The following is a 14119-nucleotide window of genomic DNA, read 5'->3' as shown; positions in this document are numbered from 1 at the left end:
AAGTAAGCCAGAAAGATAAAGAACATTACAGCATACTAACACATATATATGGAATTTAGAAAGATGGTAACAATAACCCTATATGCAAAACAGAAAAAGAGACACAGAAATACAGAACAGACTTTTGAACTCTGTGGGAGAATGTGAGGGTGGGATATTTCAAAAGAACAGCATGTATACTATCTATGGTGAAACAGATCACCAGCCCAGGTGGGATGCATGAGACAAGTGCTCGGGCCTGGTGCACTGGGAAGACCCAGAGGAATCGGGTGGAGAGGGAGGTGGGAGGGGGGTTCGGGATGGGGAGTACGTGTAAATCTATGGCTGATTCATATCAATGTATGACAAAACCCACTGAAATGTTGTGAAGTAATTAGCCTGCAACTAATAAAGAAAAAAAAAAAAGAAAAAAAATTAAAAAAAAAAGAAAATGCAATTCAAGGCCACGATGAGATACCATATTCATCTGTTAGAAAGACTGAACTAGTAGGCAAACGAACTGCTGACAAGGACATGAAGAGATTAGATGGGAATATGAAATAGCACAACTACTTTGGAAATACCATATGACCCCGCAATATCAATTCTAGATATTTACCCCCCTCCCATGTTTAAAGTATGCCCACAAAACAAATAAAAACCTGTGAAAGAAAAAAAAAATATGAAAAGATGGTAATAAATATCAAAAATAAAGAGGGATATGATGATATCAGAAACATAAGATTGAGAGGTAAATTTGATTTTGAGTGTTTTAGCAGTAAAACCTAAGAAATATGGAAAAATGAAAAAATTATGAAAGCATAAAATGTTTAGATAGTTTTGTTTGATAAGATAAAAGTGCTAGATCATTGGTAGAGATAAATATTCTGTGATATTAAGTGGTAATTGCTTTTAAGTTAGTGATTTAAAAATTTTTTTATTTACCATTTTCAGTGCAACTAAGCTCTGATACCTAACAAAATATTTTTAATCTAGGAAATTGATTCTGTCCAAAGGTTTTGTATCAGTGTTGACCAATGGAGTTATAATCAATAGAGTTGCATTTATCATTTAAAATTTTCTAATAGTACATTAAGAAAGGTAAAAATAAGTAAAGTTAATTTTATAATATATTTATCTGGGTCATTATATTCAAAACACTAATATATCCATGTTTAATCAATATAAAAATTATCAATGAGATATTTTGCATTATTATTCCATACTGATTCTTTAACATCTGTTGTGTGTTTTTTACATATAGTACCTCTTCATTTGTACTAGCCGCATTTTAAGTACTTAATTGTATTCAGATAGCAACCCACTCCAGTACTCTTGCCCGGAAAATCTCAGGGATTGAGGAGCCTGGTAGGCTGCAGTTCATGGGGTCACAGAGTCGGACAGGACTGGGCGACTTCACTTTCACTTTTCACTTTCGTGCATTGGAGAAGGAAATGGCAACCCACTCCAGTGTTCTTGCCTGGAGAATCCCAGGGACGGGGGAGCCTGGTGGGCTGCCGTCTCTGGGGTCGCAGGGAGTTGGACATGACTGAAGTGATTTAGCAGCAGCAGCAGCAGCATGGTTCTAGAATACTAGTGCCTATATGTTGAATAGCATAGTTAAAAATTGACTTTATACGAACATACATAATCTTCAATGATTTAGAAAAGCAAACAAAAAAGAATGAGCAGGAATGAAGATGTTACATAAGTTCATATATACACAGATTTCTAAAATGATATGATCATTGATTGCTATTTCCAAATGTATTAATTTTCAATTTATTCTTATATTTAACAAATATTTGAGTACTTATTATATTCCCATGCTTCCCTGCTGGCTCAAACAGTAAAGAATCTGCCTGCAATGAAGGAGACTCGGGTTCGATCACTGGGTCAGGAAGATCCCATGGAAAAGGAAATGGCAACCCAGGTCAGTATTCTTGACTGGAGAATTTCATGGACAGAGGAGCCTGGTAGGCTACAGTCCATGGGATAGCAAAATGTCAGACACGACTGAGCAATTAACACACTTGTATTTCTAAATATACAGGGGAAATGCTTAATGTTTCCATAGTAGGACGATTATTATTAATTAGGCATACCATTAGCCCCAAAACAGTGCAGGAAATAGTTTAATCACTGAGGAAATAGTAGCAAGCAAAGTGAAATCCCTGCTTCTGAAGCTTAAATTCAAGTAAGGGAAGGCAGATAGTAAAAAAGTAAGCAAATAATGCATTTTTCAGGTGATAATAATTGCTATAGAGAAAAAATAAAACAGAATAATAGTGTAGTGGAATTCTTGAATGGTGCTTTAAAGAGAGTGTTCAGTGAAGGACCCTCTGATATAAAGTATGATCAGAAACCTAAATCAAGGGAGAATATAAAAAAAAGATGATTCAGGGGAAAGAGAATTCTGGAAAGAGAGAAAGCCAAGCAGAGAGAGTGTCAGAGAAAATTCAAGATGAGCAGATTGGTAGATCTGAGGGACAATAAAGGAGCCAGTGTACTTGGAGAGCTGTTAGTGTGGTGGAACTTGTTAGATGATGTCAGAGAGGAATTTTGGGTTTCTGAGGGAGTTGGAGGGTCAGTGGAGGAATATGAGCAAGGAAGCAATATGATGTCATATAGGTTTTGAAAGTCCAGAATCCATCACAGTACTGTTTTTGAGAAATGATAACGCTAGAGGAAGAGCAGAAGCAGTGAAGGCCCAGATAATAGACTGCTGTTTTGGCTTAGAATGAAAATCAAAATCAGCTACTAAATGCATGAAGCCAATGCCTTTGTTTTACTTCCCCTTAAAGTCATTATTGGAAAACTGTTCTATCAGTAGAGCAAGCATATTCATACCCTGCAAATTTAACTATGTACCAATATGTGAAAATTTCAATATTGAATTCTATACAAATTGTTCTTGCATGGTTTTGACATGTAGTGTATGATATCAGGACATGAAGAAAACAATCCACTGGTTCTTGTTTCTTTTCTTACTGTCTGTCCAGGGGCTCATGGTCTGATATGGAGGACAGCAGCACAGATTTATTTAGAAAAATTCAGACAGTGGTATGCACTATCAGAAAAAGCAAATCAAAGTAAAATGAGGAAATAAACAAGGAGAGGATTGAATTAAACATAGAAACCTATTTATTCAGGTACTTATTCATTCAATGACTATTGTCAGAGACTGTGACATGTATTAACTATTCAAAGTTGACTAAGATTGCAGAGTTTAGAAATGATTCTTGGGCAAAGGTTCTACCTGTGAGGGCTTACCCTGAGATATAAAGTCACATGGTTGGGTTGGTTTCTGGGAATATAGGAGAGTTTTACTTAGGAGGGTTTTAAGTAAGTAGTGTATTTGTAAAAAGATTTTGAAACACAGTGGCATAATTCAGGAAAACGTCAAGTCCAGAGGAGCAGTCCAAAGACCAGGTCCAAAAAACAAAGTGAAAATCCAAGTCAGAAATCATGCAGATCAGGAACTGGTTAAAGCAGAATATGAGGTAGTTCCAAGCAAGCAGGTTGATTAATACAAAAAGAAAGCAATGGTTGTGTGAACGAGGGGCAGGCCTTAAGGTTTAAAGGAGCTGGACTCCACTGGAGAGACTGTGACTTTGGTATATAACTGGAATTGACAATGTGGGAGAAAGCTGATAGATTTAAATAGAAATGGATTCCATCCAGAAACAAAATTTGAACAGTGGTATGTATGCTGGGATTTCAAGGTGTTACCAGAAAAATAGTAAGGGTTCATCAGGTGTAACATATCAAATATTTGTGGGAGGACAGCTGAAGTTAAACTGAGCCAAAGCCACACAATGAAGGGTTTCAAATGTTAATATTTATGTGTGCATCTTGGTGAACCACTGAATGTTTCATTAAAAATATAAGTGGTAAGTTACTATTTAGGAATATATTTTAGGGTTCAATGTATAAGACAGATCAGAAAGAAGATGCAGAAAGACAAAGCTCCTGTGAAATCGAAAAATTAGGTAACTAAGTACAGGACTAGAATCAGAAGTGGAAAATAACAACATTATTAAAAAGAGAAAAGGAAGTAGAGTCAGTGTTATCTAACAAAGGCAGTTATTAATTTTCATCTGGTCAAGGCTTCTAGCCTTCCCCACATTTATATAAGCTAAGTAAAAGGGATCATGTGTGGTAACAATTTTAGGCCTTTAGGGAATGACTTATGACAGAGGAGAACATGGTAAGCATTCACAGGGAAAAGAGGCAACCTAAGAATAATGAGGTCTGTTTAGGAATGGATGCTTCCCTTCTAGCCCTCCATTTCATCTTACATATACTCCTACCATATACCAACCAAGTTATATTCATTGACTTACTTTAGAAATATTGCTTGAGCAATTTACTCTTGCCAGGCACTGTACTGGATACGTGACTATATTGTTAACACTATGATTAGACCCAGTTGCTGAAGTTTAGTTGAGGACTATGATATGAGGACAAATGATAACTGTTAAAGCAAAATTGATAAATACTATGAAAGAAGCAACGTTATCTGAGAGAAAATAATGTAGTCGGATCTGTGTTAGAGTGAGAAGGGATAATGAATCTCTCTTCCACCCTTTTTCTTTTTTTTTTTCTCTCTCTCCCTTTCTAATGTCTCTCCCTACAGAGATTTCAGGAGAAATCAGAAATTGGAAATACATTTTGGAATCATTTATACATATATAGTAATTAAAATCATTAAACTGAATCTTAATCATGGGATAAGATAAAATCTAGGTAGAGAATGTATCTAGAGAAGAAGAAACATACCAAAGCTTTGGAACATTTGGACAGTCAGCACCCACGGTGAGATGAGTCACCGTGGATACTGAGGGATGAATAGGAGACTGTGGTATAAGGAAAGGCATGAAACAAACAGAAATGAGGAAGAATAAAGAAGTTGGGAGTAGCCTATTTAAAAAAAAAAAAAACAAACAAACTGAAGTTGAGTAAGATAGTAATAATTATGTAACCATTGACTGTGCTAGCATACAGGCCATCAGATGGCCTGTGCTGACAGCCTATGATTACTTTTACTTTGCTTCTTTCTTGAGAAACCAACAAAATGGCTATTGGCTTTTTAATGAAGCATGAGGCTAGGCCATCAGCAGAGAATAAAGGTCGGGTGTAGCTTGGGACATTTTGAGAAAAATAAGATAGAATATAGAATGGCAAGGTAAAGGTTTTAGGGGGATACAGTAGAAAAGCTAGTAGTGATGCTATCTAAAACAAGGTTTCAAATTTTCACTTTTTCTGAAGTTTGGAATACTCAATAAAGAATAAAAAATAATGGAATGGGACTTTCCCCCTTCTCCTCATCCTGCCCAATATGGTATGTGTTTCATAAAATCTCTACTTTTCTCAGCAAAATAGGATTTTCCCAGAATACAATGAGACAAAAGAACAATAAAAATTATCCATCATATTCAACTATTAGTGAATCTGCAGTTACATAAAATGATTTTGTGGATTGAATTGGAGGCACAATTGCAAATAAAGTTATTATAGGCCCAACCAAAATATTTATATGTTAAGATACTAGAGGTCTAAAGCATCAGAAACCAAATATGTGATAAAGTGGCATAGAACAAAATTGTAATTGAGGTCTGCTAAATATACAGACAAAAAAGAAAAATATATAAATGAAGGAGAAGAGAATAATCGTCCTTATAGAATAACCCCACATAATCAGTTCAGTTCAGTTCAGTTCAGTCACTCAGTCATGTCCAGCTCTTTGCAACCTCATGGCCTACAGCATGCCAGGCTTCCCTGTCCATCACCAGCTCCCAGAGCCTACTAAAACTCAAGTCCATTGAGTCAGTGATGCCATCCAACCATCTCATCCTCTGTTGTCCTCTTCTCCTCCCATCCTCAATCTCTTCCAGCATCGGGGTCTTTTCAAATGAGTCAGTTCTTTGCATCAGGTGGGCAAAGTATTGGAGTTTCGACTTCAGCATCAGTCCTTCCAATGAATATTCAGGACTGATTTCCTTTAAGATGGACTGGTTAGATCTCCTTGCAGTCCAAGGGACTCGCAAGAGTCTTCTCCAACACCACAGTACAAAAGCATCAATTCTTTGGCACTTAGCTTTCTTTATAGTTCAAATCTCACATCCATACGTGTCTACTGGAAAAGTCATAGCTTTGACTAGATGGACCTTTGTTAGCAAAGTAATGTCTCAGCATTTTAATATGCTAAGTTGGTCATAACTTTTCTTCCAAGGAGCCAGCATCTTTTAATTTCATGGATGGTATTCCTCTTTCAAGAAGCATACCTTATTTCCCTTCCCTTCCATTGAATGTGGGCTAGACTTCAGTTTTTCTAAGTTCTTTAGCTATAGAGTTTGATTCTTCACTCAGAAGAACATGATGGATTTTCTAAAGACTGAAAACATGTTATTCGTGCTAACTCTGATACCCACACCCTCCCCCAGCCCAAGGCCTCATATAATGTTGGCTCATACAAATAGTACTTATTATACTGGTGGTAGCAAGAAACAAATTAATCTAAATGATGTTTGTTTTATAAAAAAAGTCTCTATTCTACATTTTTTTCTAAAGAGGGGAGAACAAACAGTAGTTCTGTGTGTTCCATTGGTTTCTACAGACAAAGAAAAATGTACTTAATCGTTCATGTGCTAAGATATATTGACTATGATTTCACCCCCTGACTTCAGGACAATAAAAGGAATGAATCTTTCTGGACACAGAAATGAGAAAACTTCCTTCTGCTATTCTCTGGCTGGATCAATGCAAATCATGATCTGACTGGAGAGTCATTGTTCCTAGGGAACCTATACAGGCACAATTTCCTGTTTACTCTCAAGGAACTCTGGGGAATGGTTATCACAAATATTGTGCAACTGAAAGAACAATAAATCAACATTTATTTATTGAATACCTGCCTTTTTAAGGCAATTTACTAGATACCAATAGATATTGGGATGTGTGGAAGAAAAAATGATAACATGTTTGATTTTAGAGGTAACATCTCAAGTTCTCTTAATTTGAGGAGTTTAATACTGTGGCAAGTATAATCACAGCAATGAAGACAAAATATGGTCTGAGAGTTCTGATAAAACTTCAAAATAACCTTATATTATAGACCATGATTAGTGAAAAATATTTCACATATAGAGGATAAAACAAATCTCTCATGAAGCAAATCTCTGTTTAAAATAAAAGTTTAAAAGGAAAATGTTGAAAAAATAAAAATTCACAAAACACTTCATAGAATTATTAAATTACTAGTAATCCTTATTTGGGCTTCTCTAGTGGCTCAAGTGGTAAAGAATCTGCCTGCAAAGCATGAGACCCAGGTTGATCCCTGGGTCGGGAAGATCCCCTGGAGAAGAGAATGGCTACCCACTCCAGTATCCGTGCCTAGAGGATCCCATGGACAAAGGAGCCTGGTGGGCTGCAGTCCATGTGGTCACAAACAGCCGTACAAGACTGAGAGACTAATACAACACAACCCTTATTTAGGATTATTTATTCCTAAAGTGTTTTCTTTGATTAAAAACAAACATGATTTGTAAGTGTTTGGGTTTTCTCTGACACTCCATACATGCTGTTAAACAAAAATTATTTGGATAAATAATCACAATTATTCTAAATGCTCCAAACATTTATAAGGAAGTAAGATGGCTAAATAAAATAACCTTATCCAGAATCTTGTGTTTGAACTCAAATAAGTTTACCAACAGAGAAAGAGAAACTGAGTTTATCATCAGCCTTCAAAAATTTTACAACTTTTACAAGTGTCTTTTTGGTACATATTCATCTCTGTGCCTCTAACACCTTATAGATATCCTTTCTATGGCAAAATTTGGGTTATTCTGAAGACTCTGATCCTGCGTTTTGACTACTTAAAGGTTTTCTAAAGTCCTCTTGCCTCTCCTGGTATAGTTTTTTCCACATTCATTAACTTGACATCTTTCTGTTTTCACTTTGAAATTTATTAGCTATCTATTGTATTCTTTTGTCTACTCAGATTGAAATTTCTTTCTCTTTGGGAAAAGGGAAGGATCCCTATTTTCTATGGCAAAAGCCACAACCTAGATAGTGAAACTGCAATTTAAAATCTGTAATTTTAAATAATTGGCTGGATGTTGCAATGCTACGGAAAGTAACATGGGTTGAGCTGTTTCTGTGGCTGTTTAGTTTTTCTTTAAAGAAAAACTTATGGAGTTTTTTGTTTGTTTGTTTGGTTGGTTGGTTGGTTTTTTTTTTTTTAAGAAAGTGAATATTATTCTCAGGATGAAAAGTTAAGTTTGGGAGAAAATACTGATACTGGGAGCAAAGACTACAAGTTAGGTATGGAATGGAATTTCAGTTCTACTAATTGCTAGCTGTATGAATTGGGTAATTCATCATGAAATTGGAAATAAACAGGCTTTTTGAGTCTAAATGCATCCTCTTTAAGCCAAATCTCGTTCAAGTTAATTAATGGGAAAGCAAAGATTCTGTCTTACTTCAAACTATTGAAGAAAAGCATAAGCCTTTCTTAAAATATCAGGGAAACATCAGCTACATCACATCACAAAGCATCCTGAAAATCCTGTTAGAATGTGACTGTCTTTTTGATGAAATTTCCACCCTTCATGGCTGTTCTCACACTGCTTTTGGCTTTCCTCAATGCAGTTCCTTTTCAAATGGCTGCAGCTTTCTTCTCTGGAACTCTCTAATTTCCTGATTTGTCCACTTGTCTGGTCTGTGTCTCTCCAATCTCAAGGAAAACAGTTTTCCCACCTCTTGACTTCTCTAAGTCTCCTATTCAGCCATCAGCTCAGCCCTCAACTCATCAGAGCAAAGCTGAATTAAGCAACCTGTGAGGTATCTTGAGGAAACAAAGGAATTCTCTTTAGGAAACCAAATGGGACAATGTAAGTGCTTACACATTTCTGTATCCTATTACATTTCATCTCTCCTAATTTTAGTTACCTCATCTATAATGATAATAATAGAATAGTACACAACTTCTCAGGATGTTATTAGGATTTTAAATGTGATAATGCATATAAATACTTTATATTTTATTATTGTCATGTAAAAAGGGATTAATAAATATTAGTTTTATGGTATCTTGGTCAGTGAACACTTCTGGTCATTAAACCATGTCTTTACTTGGCCTACTAAGATTACCCCGCTGACAAATTCTAGTAACTTTGTGGAAACCATTTTCATTTTTTGTTTAAAGCTTGCTTCCATGTTTCTAAGTTCTTGGACACCTCTAAATTTAAATTAAAATGATTAAAATTAATTAAAATGATCTAAGCCAAGTAGATTTCCAATGAAATCATCAAATTCTTATACAAATTCAGTTCATTTATGCCTCCCTCTATCATTTGAATTTTCTTATAATTAAAAACAATTGTTTTAGCATGAATTAAATATGTCAAATACAAATCCCTCCTTTGGAAGAATCATGAGCTTTGATATTCATTAGCCCTGATATTCTGGGGCATTATTTAATCTCTTATAGTTAATGAACTAAATCATAATTTTCTATATTGGATTGTCCCCAAGTCCTGTGTATATCCAAGTTGGATCCATGGAGAAATGCTCCCACTTGCAGAGTGCTAGCAAGCTTCATGGGAGAAGGAAATGGCAGCCCACTCCAGTACTCTTGCCTGGAAAATCCCCTGGAGGGAGGAGCCTGGTAGGCTACAGTCCATGGGGTCTCAAAGAGTCAAACACGACTGAGCAACTTTACTTTCACTTTTCACTCTCATGCATTGGAGAAGGAAATGGCAACCCAGTCCAGTATTCTTACCTGAAGAATCTCAGGGACGGAAGAGCCTGGTGAGCTGCCGTCTATGTGGTTGTACAGGGTCGGACATGACTGAAGCGACTTAGCAACAGCAGCAGCAAACTTCAAGATACTATGTATTCCAATGTGCTAACTCAGACTGTACATTGAAGACAACTCAATTTCTAGGCATTTCTATCAATCAAACCAAATGGTTAATTCAGTAAATTTTTGTAGACTCAGGGACTATGGCTTCAGATCCTTTGATAAGGTGAACAAAGATTAAGTACACTGAACTATGGAGAAACTCCCAGAATTAACAATACCTTCTTTACATTGCACATGTGCCAATATGAATAGGTAATGTATAAGAAGCGTTCTATATTTCCTTCTTCTATTTCACAAAACAGATTTACTACAATTTCATGGCTTGTATAGCTTGATGACTCTGCCTGTAGATGATATATTTGATCATATTGCAAATCCAGTTTCTCTACGCTGATAACCTGTAATGAAATATCATTTCCTTCTAAATGAAAAGAACTGAATATATCTTCCATTCTGATTGTTTAAGTACTTTAATAAAGCATGGAATCTATTATCCAGGTACTCTAAGAATGAGACTCGAAATGGCAACCTACTCCAGTATTCTTGCCTGGAGAATCCCATGGACAGAGGAGTCTGGTGGGCTGCAGTCTATGGGGTCGCACAGAGTTGGGCGCATCTGAAGTGACTTAGCAACAGCAGCAGCAGCAGCAAGGTAGAAATTCTCTAAAGCCCAATATTTGATTATTAAAACACACACACACAATCTGATTGTAGTTCTAAAACCTACATAGCTTGAAATCCTTATTTTTTTTCTATTTATTGCAATATGGAGTGACTTTGTTTAAATAAATGTACTCAAAAAGTGAGAAAGTACTCCTAATTCTAGTTAAGAAATTATGCTTAAATATCTCTTTAAAGAGTAAAAACAATTTTGCTATCTTTCAAGCAATTGTTCTAGGTAGTATTACACTTTCACATATTAAATGGAAACCTATACTGTGTGGACACATTTATTTCAAAAAAACCAAAAGCACTAAGAGCAATAAGAATAAATTTTGTTCATTTTGGCTTTCTGTATTACTGATATATAAGTTAATTATACTGTAATTGAAAGTTATATACCAAAGAAACTTGAAAAAAATCTGAGTTCACGATTATTTTTAATGATTAAATATTGGCTAAATAACTCAGCCTTGTAAATCTTATATATTTTGTCTTATAAATGCTTTAAAATTAATTCAAATAGTGACTGAAAACAGCAAAGAAGAAAATTTTGTGTTTTCAGTTGCATGTGAACATCAAATTGTCCATGTAAAGACTAACTTGATTAATCTGTTCTCCCATCATTAGTCAATTACTTATCTGCCCTTTGTAAATGATATGCTCTTTCTCTAAAGATTTTAATTCTATGAAGAGTTGCCACTCGTGATATTTCAGCACATTGAATTGTGTGCTGCAAAACAAGTAAAATACTGAAGAGCCCCAATAATGAACTAAATAGCGTATAAAAACACATCAACAAGTTTTCCTTGGCATTGGCTCCATGGTGAGTAAAGGATTACTCGAGTCAACCCTGGACATCAGATAACAATTTAAGAAAGGAAAATTTTGGCACAGGAAATACAAATGCTATACTTTCATTTCTGAAAAGCAGATTTTAGCTTCTGATTTGATATTTGAGATAGTATATATCAAAATGATCAAGGAAATAGATTTTTAGTTAGACTCATTTGGTTTTGATTCTTAGTTCTGTCACTTAAGTTTACTTATCTGTAGTTTAACACACATGCCAAATCTCAAAACTACTGCAACTAAAGTATTTAGGATTAGTATTTAAAGCATTGAGTATTAGCAATTAAAATATTTAGTATGATGGACATTGTACATATAAGAGCTAAAAATAAGTAGCTAGTATTTATTAATATATATTATTGTGTACATATTAAATGTGCATATATTTCTTTCTTCTAGGTATTTGTTGCAGAATAGGTTCCCTAGAAGCAGAATCTGAGAAAGAGATCAGAGTTCAGGAAATTGATTAGGGAGTAGAGTCAGAATCAGCACCTATAAGGAAAGGGATGGACATGGAAGCAGGCAGTGGGAGAAGCTCTGTGGCAGTTTAGTCACAGCAAAGTTTCAGTCAAGTCCATGGCAGCACTGCAACTGGGATGGCCCTTCAGAGTTCCTCTTAATGGTGGGGAAGGGACTGGATCTCTGTACTGTATTGTGTGTGTGTGTGTGTGTGTGTGTAAGTTGCTTAGTCGTGTCCAACTCATTGCAACCCCATAGACCGCAGCCCACCAGGCTCCTCCTTCCATGGGATTCTCCAGGCAAGAACACTGGAGTGGGTTGTCATTTCCTTCTCCCAAAGAAACTATAGAAAGAAAGAAAGTGAAGTCGCTCAGTAGTGTCTGACTCTTTGCGACCCCATGGACTATAGCCTACCAGGTTCCTCCATCCATGGAATTTTCCAGGCAAGAGTACTGGAGTGGGTTGCCATTTCTTTCTCCAACTGTACTGTATTTATACCAGTCAATTGGATATAGGCTTCTCCAGGAAGGAAATATCTATGATCTTGAGCAATGCACCTCTCCTCAATGAAAAACAGTTCCCTGAAATGACTTACAGCTGAGTATTATCTTCAGTGTGGGCATTCCCAACAGGTGAAATGAGTCCTTCATAAGGGCCATTCAAGCAGGAAACCACATCACCCATTACAATGGTGCAGTTCCTCATGGACTGTTGTTCTACTGCTTGTTCAGAAACTAAATGTGTTTCTTCTGTTTCTTCTTGTTAATTTCATTTTTTTAGGACTGTCCATTGTACCTCTTTCAGAATCAATGAAGAAAGGTAAATTTGTTATGTTTCTTGTATATGTTGGATGTGGATATGGGTTTACAAATGTTTTTTGGAACATTTTGGATAGCTATATGCTAGTCAGTGTTGACAGATAAGCAACACTCAACTAAAATGGATATTGTAGATAAAAGGAAAGGAAACTTGCAAGTAAGTGAAGTAATTAAGGAAAGAATCTAATATTATCTTGTCTAGAAAGGAAACTTTGCTTGGGTTTTGAAAGCAAAGATGGTTCATCATCATTGACCACAGAAAAGAAAAGAAATTACTGTTTTTTTTTTTGTTCCCATAAGGCATTATTGATTCAATGCACATGAGTTTGAGTAAGCTCTGGGAGATGGTGATGGACAGGGAAGCCTGTCATGCTGCAGTCCATGGGGTCGCAAAGAGTCGGACATGACTGAGCGACTGAACTGAACTGAAGTGGAAATTTGATAACAATAATGTCAGTTGTGTGTGCACAGGGGAAGATAATGGGACAAACCAAATAGTGTTTAGCAACATTAAGAGAAAAGGAAATTGTTAGCAGGATACATGTTTAAAAATCTCCTTATTTTCCAAGGAGGAGTTGGAAAATCAAGCCACAGTACCTCCTTCATGGGCTCTGTATAAGGAGTTTCAGATTTTTCTGATGAGAAGCAATTAATGTGATTTAGCTATCATAAATCCTACTATAATATTTCTTTTAAATTTTAATTTATCAGAGATGATTGTGACTATCTCAAATTCAGTAAGGTATCTATATTCCTAGATCAAATAACTATAGACAAAGGATGGGATCATGTCACCTTCTTGTGGAAGCTCTCTTGTGGTAAATGATGTGTAAGAGAGATGGAGTTCCCAGTGGTGGAGAAGCTGTCTCAGTAATTGTTTATTTTGTTGCACTAACTACTGATGGCTAAGTTGAAACTGTATCCTGCTTATTCTATGTAGGCAAAGATCTAAGGTGTGAGTATATGTTGCAATATGGAAGTGAGTAACTGAGAGAGAAAAGCCTAGAATGTATATTACAATAAGATTCTCATCTGTTTGGTGTAATTTAAATCATGCTTCTTTATGAAATAAAACAATATGAGGTATAAGATTATAAAATAACTTCCCCCAATATACTGTACCTGAAATGAAAGAAAACCTGTGTCCCAAATAAAATAATAAAATGTGAGTATATATTTATCCATATATGTGGGAGTATGTGTATGTGTGCATATATTCCAGTATATATTTTTAAGTTACAGAATAATATCGTTTTCACCTATTCAAGTTTTACTTCTTACTATACAGTAAAGCTTTGTATTTTTCATTGATTTAGTTGGTAATACATCCATATCATTCATTATTTTACTGCCTACTATACTGGACAAGTAGTTGTGCAACATTGGTCGAGTATAAATAAAGATTTCATTTAGAAGTTAGAAATCTAGAAATTTGGTATTTGGGTGCCAATGAGAATCTGTATCTCAAATAGAAATATAT

This window comes from Cervus elaphus, chromosome 20 (assembly GCF_910594005.1).
Source record: "Cervus elaphus chromosome 20, mCerEla1.1, whole genome shotgun sequence".
In the NCBI taxonomy this organism is placed as follows: Eukaryota; Metazoa; Chordata; class Mammalia; order Artiodactyla; family Cervidae; genus Cervus; species Cervus elaphus.
The sequence above is the reverse complement of the archived record's forward strand: the minus strand, read 5'-3'. Positions refer to the sequence as shown.